The sequence below is a fragment of the Papaver somniferum genome, chromosome 3 (assembly GCF_003573695.1).
Source record: "Papaver somniferum cultivar HN1 chromosome 3, ASM357369v1, whole genome shotgun sequence".
Classification (NCBI taxonomy): Eukaryota; Viridiplantae; Streptophyta; class Magnoliopsida; order Ranunculales; family Papaveraceae; genus Papaver; species Papaver somniferum.
The window spans coordinates 37,893,405-37,904,291 of record NC_039360.1 but is presented as its reverse complement, the minus strand read 5'-3'; the positions used below and the strand labels follow the sequence as shown (position 1 = coordinate 37,904,291).

The 10,887-nt window shown below is 35.9% G+C and overlaps 1 long non-coding RNA gene across 7 annotated transcripts; it reads right to left on the bottom strand.

The window, feature by feature from the left end:
• Nucleotides 1–5,507: 5,507 nt before the first annotated feature.
• On the bottom strand, nt 5,508–9,477 carry LOC113361157. 7 transcript variants are annotated; one of them, XR_003364984.1, is made up of 10 exons: nt 9,137–9,477; nt 8,975–9,045; nt 8,832–8,869; nt 8,636–8,726; nt 7,787–7,918; nt 7,093–7,172; nt 6,939–7,022; nt 6,307–6,404; nt 6,004–6,151; nt 5,508–5,805 (listed from the first exon to the last, which is right to left on the bottom strand). It is a non-coding gene; the product is annotated as an uncharacterized LOC113361157 (long non-coding RNA). The 7 variants fall into 7 exon arrangements; XR_003364982.1 differs by having other exon boundaries at nt 6,939–6,999; XR_003364981.1 differs by lacking the exon at nt 6,307–6,404 and having other exon boundaries at nt 6,939–6,999; nt 8,832–8,878.
• Between the last annotated feature and the right edge of the window lie 1,410 nt (nt 9,478–10,887).

Sequence of the window (10,887 nt, the reverse complement as noted above, 5' to 3'; positions counted from 1 at the left end):
TTATACTCTTTTCTTTCAAGCATCTTTTTCAGAACAAACTCTCGAGCCGGATCACATCCTTTGAGGTCTTCCTCCATAGTAGGGTTAACTTATTCTTTGGGAACAGTTTCCATATGTCTCCTTTCTGAAGATTAATGAATGCATATATGAGATATATATATATTCAAGAGTACACCCTAAATAGAAACCCTAGAGTTCCTTGAGGAGAAACGGACGTTCATGGACTAAGCCATATGTCAGGAATAGGGATGGACCCATCAAGGAAAACTGCAACTGTGTTACTTTCAAAATCAACCCGAACAGAAAGGTCACAGTGATAAAATAAATACTAAAAGATCACATCATAAAACATACAACAGATGACAATCAGCTAAATACTTGATCATCTCTCAAACATCATCCTTGTATCTCTCAAGTTAGGTACAAAAATGGAACTCTTCTGCTACTAGGTAGCAGAGGGAGACATAGTCTCACCATAGGTATTGAGAGAATAGTTGTGATTTCCACCTGAATATCTGATCTCAGCATTTCTTGTCTTCCCATGGTAGTTTCCATTTTTAGGGAAATTTCTCATAGATCTTCCTAAAAGCTCAAGAGAAGGAGATTTCTGATTACTGGGTCTAGGACCTCTAGAAATCGGTTCTAAAGGATTTTCCAAAATGAGTCTCCATACTCTAGACTTAGACTTAACAGAGTTGTTCTTATAAGCACAGGAAATGCTTTCATTAGCATCACAAGGATTTATGCCACTAGAATGCACAAGCGTCCTGTAATGATTTCTAGGGAAGAGATCATTTTTATAAGTTGTCTGGTTTCCTGTGGACATAAGGTTCACTGTTGTAGTCGACTGAATGTTTGTTCCATTGACAGTGAAACGAAGTAAATTGTGAAGTTTAGCTATTTGTTTCCTCCTGGAAAAACAACGGATAGCATAGTGATTCCTTTTTCCACAGAAGGTACAGGTTCGTGGAGGAGAAGCAAAAAACGACATCTGTTTTAACTTCACAGCCCTGTGAGAAGATGGTAAGTTATGAAAACTTTTCTCGACACAATCTTCTCTTGTAGAGTATTTCTTCATGTACTGTATGTCAGAAACAGTTTAAACAGAAGAATTTCTCCTTAAGACAGAGTTATCCTTTTCCAAGGACTTGCACTGTTCATGGGCTAGTGAAAGGGATGCTTCTAGTTTCTCTTTTTCAACACGAAGTCTGTCAAGATCAGATGAATGCGTCTTGATCAAACGTTTCTCTCTAATTGAGCCTTATTTGACCATCTTTTCGAGAACACTAATTTTTTCACGCTGTAAATTAGTTTCTTGAATGAGTTTCTCAATATCCTTAGAGAAGGACTCAATAATATTATAGAATACACGTTCTCGATCAATAGACTTTTCAAATTCATCGATGAGTTGATCATGATTCTGAAGATCAACAAATTCAGTAGAATTTTTTGAGATTCTGGTGAGCTCCATGTACTATATGTCAAGAGGAACAGTTGAAACAGAAGAATTTTTCCTTAAGACAGAGTTTTCCTTTTCCAAGGTCATACACTTTTCATGGGCTAGTGAAAGTGATGCTTCTAGATTCTCTTTTTCACATGAAGTCTGTCAAGATCCGATGAATGCGTCTTGATCAAACGTTTTTCTCTAATTGAGCCTTCTTTGATAACCTTTTCACGTTGTAGATTATTCTTTTGAAGAAGTTTCTCAATCTCCTTAGAAAAGGACTCAATAATGTTATAGAGTATACGTTCTCGATAAATAGACTTTTCAAATTCATCGATGAGTTGATCATGATTTTGAAGATCAACAAATTCAGTAGAATTTTTTGCAATTCTGGTGAGCTCCATTGTGTCCAATGTCTCATTGGAGGAAGAGTGATCAACACAAGATGAGACAATCTTCCTACCTCGGGATTCGGAAGAATCAACTAAGGAGCAATCCTTTGAGGTATTCCCGAGACAACTGACATAGTTTAAAGCTTTAGGAGGCATCTTGGTATGTGTAAGAGATTCTGTCCTCAGACTCAGATTGCCACAAACACAGAATTGTAAGGTATTAAACGTGTTTTCCTGATCTGATACCAATTGAAAAACCAGAAGGAATCTACGCACTTGATTCCCTTAGATGATCTCACCCACAACTAAGAGTTGCTACGATCTAAATTCGAAGACTTGATAAACCAATATGTCTCACACATAAAAGTCTATTGAATAGATAAATCTGTCAGCGGGGGTCTAATAACACCACCCAATATTTCGCTTACCAACCTTTATGGACTAACTCCGAAATACTTTCTAGAGAATCAACTAGACAGTCAGACTCAATCTAGACCAAAGTATCTCAAGGAGTTAATATCTCTCTCTTGTTTTGATTTACTCAAGATAACAGAAATCAGTGAGTCTCTAATTAAACACAAGGAATAACTTGGATGGTACCAAAGACCAATATCCAAGGATCAATCAATGACAATCAACAACCAAAGGTTGGATTACTCTAATAGATGATCTAACACACAACCTGTATTATTTCAATTATAAAGATAAAACAATATAATGCGGAAACTGAAATAACACAGACAACAGAAATTTTGTTAACGAGGAAACCGTAAATGCAGAAAAACCCCGGGACCTAGTCCAGAATGAACACACACTGTATTAAGACGCTACAGACACTAGCCTACTCCAAGATAACTTCCGACTGGAGTGTATTTGAACCAAAATCAGTCTCCCGTCGATCCAAGGTACAGTTGTACTCCCTACGCCTCTGATCCCAGCAGGATACTGTGCACTTGATTCCCTTAGCTGATTTCACCCACAACTAAGAGTTGCTACGACCCAAAACCGCAGGCTTTGACAATAAACAAATCTGTCTCACACAGACAAGTCTATCAAAGGATCAATATGTCTCCCACAGATAAACCCTAAAGGTTTTTGTTCGGTCTTTTGATAATAATCAAGGTGAACCGAAACCAATTGATAATCCGGTCTTATATTCCCGAAGAACAACCTAGAGTTATCAATCACCTCACAATAATCTTAATCGTATGGTAGCGAAACAAGATGTTGCGGAATCACAAACAATGAGAAGAAGATGTTTGTGATTACTTTTTATATTTTGCTTATCGGAGATATCAATCTCAAGCCAATCAATCTGATTGTACTCGGGTGATAGAAGATGCAAGACAAGATCACACAACTACGATAAAAGTAGTATCCGTATGGATTCACAATCCCAATGAAGTCTTTAAGTCGTTAACCTGGTTTTAGAAGAAGAAAACCAAAGGTTAAAGGAGAACCGACTCTAGCACGCAAACTAGTATCACACGTAAGGTGTGGGGATTAGTTTTGCACAGATAATAGAGTTCCCCTTATATAGTCTTTCAAATCAGGGTTTGCAATTAAGTTACCTTGATAACAAAGCAATCAATATCCACCATTAGATGAAAACTTGATTTAGATTCAAGCTAATATTTCTCAACCGTTAGATCGAAAACTTACCTTGATACACACACTTGACAATGCACTCTTCTAGGTTTGTTAACCGTACCCAAACATATGCACTTGTTGGTTCAACAATAGTTAACCAAAAAGGTTAGCCATATGAGCATTCCATATCAACCACGTTCTTCTTCACCATAACTAGTTCAAATGATTTCAAATGAACTAGTTATAGAGTTGTTCAATTGCAAGGAAATCTCATGTACTACACAAGACACAATGGAATCAAAGATGATTTCACTTGAATCGGTTCATGAACTTTTATAGCCACGGTTTGCAAACTGCATTCCTTAGTCTTTTTAAGTTGAAGTTCAGAAATCATCTTCAGATATATAACCTTCTCAAGTTCGCAGACTAGGTTCGCGGACTTAAGTTACCGCGCAAAGTTTACAAACTCCAGCAGAAATTTTCGGGTATGAGAACTTCGCCGGTTCGCAGACTGGGTTTAGGGACTGAGTTCGCGGGCTTAGTTTCACGCAAGTAGTTTGCCAACTCCAGCAGAAATTCTCGGGTTTGAGAACTTCAGCAGTTCGCGGACTTGGATCACGCCATTCTTCCGGTTCTCTTGATCAACAAAGTTCGCAAACTTTGGTTCAAAGGGTAGAACTTATACATAAATGTGTTTCCACAATAATGCTTATGTCCACCATTGGTTATGTAATCTAAACTCTCATTTCAATCATTGAAATCTTGTTAGAGGACGTTATATAGTTGTTACACCATTTCTCGTCAAAGCAATTTTCAAGATGATTGAACATATCATGACTTTCGTCACATGGTAAAGATAAACTTGGTTAAAGCGAAAAGCTTACCAACTCATATTTCGAGATATAGATAGGCGAGGTATACTCGGCTCGAAATACCAAATGCGTATAATCAAAGTCTATAGATATACTTTTGAGTGATAGATAAGTTCAAGTATTCACATACCTTTTTGTCGAGAAGTTCCACCGGTTCCTTGAGTAGTTCTTCTACTTGTATGATGAATCGCCATGAAGTCCTTGAGGTCAACTATACTTTATATCCTAGTCCGATACTTAGCTTTAATAGACTAGAAATCAAGACTTATAGTTTTGATCACTAACATTGACAAACATGCTTGAGATAACAATGCATGCGAGTTCGACCGAGCAATGCTCTAACACTATTGATGTTAACGATGTTTTTTGGAAGCAACTATCTTTCACCCCTCTCCTTATGGAAGATCCCGGACAATCACCATGGGATATGAATAAAGCAAAGAATTCTTTGACGCTTACTCACGTGGAGACTCGGATAGCCGGCAAGTCTTGTTGAGCCAAATAACTAAGGATAATTACTCTCACATGGACAACACAAAGTGAAGGCTACAAGAGTGGAGAGTAATGCTTAGATTGTTGAATCATCTTTTGGAGGGAGAAGTGACAATGTACAACTGAATACGAGTGAGTAAAGAAGAAACTGCGTTTAAGTTTGAAATTATAAAAGTTCTCGATAACATAATGTCATACTCTATGAGAATTAATCTTGCACGTTTAATGAAGGTTCTGAACATATCACTAGTGGAAAACAGAAGTTCCGCGACCGTCAGGACATGTCATATATACGAGTTAAACGACCTGTTCTAGCGGTCTCTGATAAGGTCGTTGATAAAGCGTCTTTTTTTTATACGGCCCTAAGCCGTGGGTCTCTGAATAACGACCGATTTTAAGGGTACCGAGGTACAGATCCTCAACCCATGGGTCTCAGATTTAAATTATAATATAAAAAAAATATATAGATTCAGATTTGTTGAAATGCCTGAATGGTTGAATCTGAAATAATCTGACTGCATCAAAGTCAAGTCAAATTGAATTAAAGTCAAGTCATAGTCAAGTCAAATGGAACTCAAATAAATTCAATCCAAAGTCAAGTCAAATGGAACTCAAACTGAAATTCAAATTTAAACTCAAACTCAAACTTGAGAATTCCACATTCATTCATTCATTTCCATTGGGTTTAAAATTACACAAAAAAGATGAAATCTGAGATTTGTTAAAGAACAGGTGCAAACCCGCAAAAATATAATTTGTCCAATGATCAACTCACCCGCAACAAAAAAGTTTCAATATCAGTTAACTAAAATAAACTTGGATAGTATGATAAAGTTTTAATAATAGCACAATGAACCACTCATCATCATCCACTTAGTTCTTAAACAAAGAATGGCAATTGGGAAATTGTATATTTGGAGTGTGATCTCACTTGTTGCATATGTTTTCCTCCACTGATCACAAAGTCATCTATTTCATCTTCCAACCAAGGCAATAAGTAGTGTAAACAACCAATCTGAATTAGACAATGAATAATAAAATTGTTAGTCTTAATACCTTTCTATGAGAAACTCCTAGGAAATAACTTAGTTAAGCGAATCCCACATGTTTTAGATTTCTTGATGGGACCATATTGATTGTGAATTATTTCCATTGGGATTTTCAGGGAATACTAAGATTAACAATATAAAGAAAAGATACATTGGTGAATTACCTAGAAAATCTCAATGAGGAAGACGAGGATAGAACCGACGAGACAGCTCTTTCTTCCATCCACTGCACTGCTTCAGTAACTGTAATTTTTGATACGCTGTGTAGTTCATCCTGAATAACACAAGGTGCATATCAAGGATCAGAGGCTCCTGGTTAAAGAACAAACTTTGTAAGGATAAAGAACACAAGCGAAAAACTTTAAATGAAAATATAAATCTATCTTACTCCAAGTACAAGCTAAATGTAGTGTTACAAGTGTTATTATCTTTACCAAATCATATACAACAATAAACAGTGGAGTAACCTGGGAAATACGTCAAGCAAAAGAAGAACTATGTATCCATTCTTTCCTTTACGCAAAAGTCTGTGTTATAATCTAAATAACCAGCACACTACTCAAAGCTACATCACAAAAGAGTTAAGACTTGCATTACCATTCTAAAGATACTTTCAGGATTAATATGAAACAAAAACATCAAAATAGAACATGTACAGTGTAACTAAGTCAAGGTTTTAGAACTGAACTTCCATAGTAATCATCATAGAAGATTTGGACCAATGGCTGGTCCTATGTATTAGAAAGCAACATTACCAGATGAGTTACATGACAAGTTATGTCCAAATGAGCTACATGACAGTTACGGGAATAGAGAATAATTCTCAAAAAACCTCGAAAATGTTATGCACTGAGCTTATTAACTGGTTAAGTTAAGTTATGAGGTATAAGATTATAAGTGAGCTCATTTATTACTATCTACCTTCATATTTTACAAATCAAAAATAACTTGTATGCTTTCACTCACAAGCAACATACCAACATAAGGTCTTAGTAATTCAAACCATATGGGGGTATAAGTAAAGTAAAGGAATGATTATCATTCAAATAAGCCACATCTTATAGTTTAATCATCTCAGCTTTATAGTTGCGGATCATACCCAGGCGAGCATCACAAGCATTTCCAGTATTCCCACCTCCTTGTATTCTCCTTGGTGTTAACTGAACAATTCAAGTGCAAGATTCTGACAAGGAGACAAAAATAAAAGTAACTAAACCATTTGGAGGAATCAAATTCCTTTATAGTTCACTAACCTGTCATGTAATAAGAACTCATTTGCTCTCATTATATTGTCCTCGTATTGCAGCTCTCCTTGTATACTCATTGATGCCAACTGCTCAATTCAGGTGAAAGATTTTGATAAGTAGACAATAATAAAAAGTAACTTGTGCATACTTTAAAACTGCAGCAGTATTAAAGAAACACGTAACTTATAGCACCTGTTCAAATATCCAAAAACTTAAATAATTTCACATATGCAGTTTTACGAAGTTTGATGTCAATACACATATCTTTATTGTGTGTTGTGATAGACGGGCTCATATATATATAGCTGTTCAAACCACAAACTTAACACAACTAACAAAATCCCATAAAAAATGCTAACAAAATCCCATAAGAAATGCTCTTCTAGTACACAAAACATATACTATATTCTAAGCACGTAAATCTCTTGTAACAAAATCAAAATAAACTCGCATAACAATAAAAAACATTTGTTAGCTTAAGCCAAACAATTGTAGCAATGGATTAGTGGTTCTAAAAGTACGTCGATCCGAAGAATTATCAAAATACCTATCCTTACTTTCACTTCACGACTATTTTCTTTTTAGACAATCATCTGCATAAAACTTCTAAAAGCTAAATAATTTATACAAATTGCAATTCCCCACATATACTAGTGGCATTCATGAAATTCAAAACTACATAACAGGTTCATGCTCTTACCTCATGCCGAAAATAGAAAAATAAAAAGCATTTATTTCCTCCTAAAATGCACATGGCCTCCAAGGCTCCAACCAGTAGCTAACTTAATCCAATATCAACAAGGGCTAATGCTTGAAGTCAGTATTTACGAACCTGAAATAATTGAGTTATTCATCAAAATAAAACAATAAAGGAAAGTAAGGTGTTAACAACAAATTATACAAACATTGAGATAAAGGAACCAAGGTTCTAACAATCATTTCTGCAAGCACCTTGAGTTCCTTAGTGAAAAAAGCACTCAAAATTGTATTTCTCATTTTTAGCATCACGCGTTCTCATTGTTACCACTGAACATATATTAAATTGCGTGCACAAACCAACTCTGAAACAAATCACTAATTGATTCTTTAGTTTTCAAATCCGACAAAACCTCGTAACAATTCAATCTTAACATACATTATACGGAATATGTATTCAACCCCAAAGTTAAGCACAAACTATACTAGTATGCTGGCATCAAAATCAATATATTCTTTCAAAGAATGGAATGTTAAGTTGCAAAGATGAATCAATAGATTTTAAAAAGTATCGACAGAAGCAAAAGAATCAAATTTTGCAATACTGATGTACATGTACTTATTTAAAATCATAACCAATAGCCCGAGGCAAGTTTGCAAAACTGCAACTACTCTACTCTAGCCTTAAGCTGCAAACAAAATCCCAACTACAGGAATTAATATTTTGGAGCTAAGCAAATCCTAAATATTGAATAACAGTAAGTGAACTTTTCCAACACACACTTTCACAGTTTTAAAAAATTGAATAATCGAAATCTAATGAAAAGGAAAAATCGCATCAAAACACACGAACCTTGGTTTTCTGAGAGTGTCATTGTCATATGATGACAATTATAATCCTTGAATATGACTTTGGATTATCTATTATGCTGGTGTAGGATACCCTGTAACCAAAAAAAAAAAAAAAACAGGACATCCATCAAATATTAAAAAAAATCATAAGCAATCATCTAACCAGTAATACCAATATGGAATCATGAAATTTATACCATTTTATGATGGGGTTAAATCCTTCTTTTGCGAAGTTCTGGAAAGACTCGACCAAAAAAAAAGGGAATTGTTAGCTACGATTAAAGATCAAAGTAAAATTAAACTTATATTCAGAATTAGAGTTAGGGGTTTTGATTCTTACTCTAGGAGAAGAGATCTTCTACCCCTGGATTAGCTCTCTTGCAAGGAAAAATAGAAAAAGGAAACACCTAACTGCAAAAACGATAGAACATCAAAAGAAATTAAATCATTTACAATACTAAAAATTTATCAATTTATGAAACAATAAAAAGATTGATATTACCCTGCTGATTTCAGGTGTAAAATAACTAGATCTAGTGTTACAGAGTTTCCTCTTGATTTCTTATGATACATGGGTTTTTATTTTGAGATATGGGTTAAGATAAAGCTTTGATTTCTACAGTAACTTTGAATTTGTGAAGTGAGAAACGATGCAGATTTGTATTTTAGGGTTCTTGTGGGTTTCGTTGATTTTGAGGAAACGAATTAAATCAGTGGAGAAGATGAAGAAGAAGGTTTTGTTGTGGTGATGAAAGTAGTGGATGGAGATTCCGTTGTCTGTGGTGGTGAATGGTGATGGAAGTGGTGAGGTGAAGGTCGGAGGGAGCGGAGAGAGAGGATATGGTTTCTGTGGTGTGAATGGAGAAGATAGAATAATGGACAGGTTTTTGAGGTTTTAATAGAGATATGGGATATCTTAATCCCAACCGTCAGATCAATTTTAGTTTCAATCCCCAGACTATGATCAGTGGTCGCTGAATCGGTGGTTCTATGGGGATAAGATGGTAAATAAATTTTTATATTCAGAGACGGTTTATTAGTCTCTCGAATATTTTCCATTTTTTTATCATATCAGAGACGGCTTCCTTTGGTCAACGGTCTGACTGCAGTCAACGAGGGTTTCTGATGTGGGTTGCTAAACACCCATTTTCCACTAGTGTATAGATGTCAAGAAGAATCAACTTGTCTATTTACTTAGATATGTTGTATAACTCTAACTCGAAGCCCATTTGTAATCTTATTTGTTCAATTATAAGCTAAGTCGATATATAATCAATGTGTCTCTTAGTTAGTAATGTTTAACTGTATAGTCTTTTGGGATGAAAATGGCCTGAAAATATTGCAGGGAACTCTTGACTAGGTCAATAAGGATAGACCTGGAAAAAAAATTAATGTTGCAAATATTTAGCAACGGCTAAAAACAGTTGCTAAATTCGAACCAGAATAACAAAACCTGGTCCGGCTAGAAGAACCCATTCTAAGTTTTTTTGGTTCCAAATTTCACAACGGTTGAAGGATAGTTGCGAATTTTTAATTTCACAACTGCTTGAAGCTGTTGCGACAAAAATACAGCACTGCATTCAGCTGTTGCTAAACCTGTTTGCAACTGTTGAAACCGTTGCGAAGTCAAGAAAAAAAAACAATTAGGTGACACGAAAACCATTGCGAAAATTTTTTCACAACGGCTTATCATTGTTGCAAAATAAATGAAACGCCACGTTTCGCAACTTCGTGCTGCTGTTGCAAGTCCCTTTTGCAACTGTAGATGGCCATTGCTAAACTCGAAAAATGATGTAGTGCAAAACGGCAACGAGAAGACAAAGAAAAGAATTGAAGAAAATGAGTCGACGTGAATGTGAACAAGTAAGAAACGAGATCCAACGACATGTGAGATTTCGGAAGCAAGTTTCACGGAAGCGCCGATTCAATACAAAATGGGTAAGCCCATGAAGGAACCGTTATCTAGTCAACTACAAAAGGCGGATTCCGTGTCCATACTAAAAGTCAATGGAATTCCGGTTTCAAAAAAAAGGGGTAGGCCGAAGAAGGAGCCCATATTGAGTGAACAAGAAGCACTCAATGCGGATGCCACACCTAGATTGATGGAGCGGAGGTCCCAAAGAAAAGGGGTAGGCCGAATAAGGTACCCACATCGAGTGAACAAGAACAACAAGCCGACGATGCGGATGCCACACCTAGAGTTGATGAAGCATAGGTTCCAAAGAAAAGGGGTGGGCCGAAGATGGTACCCAC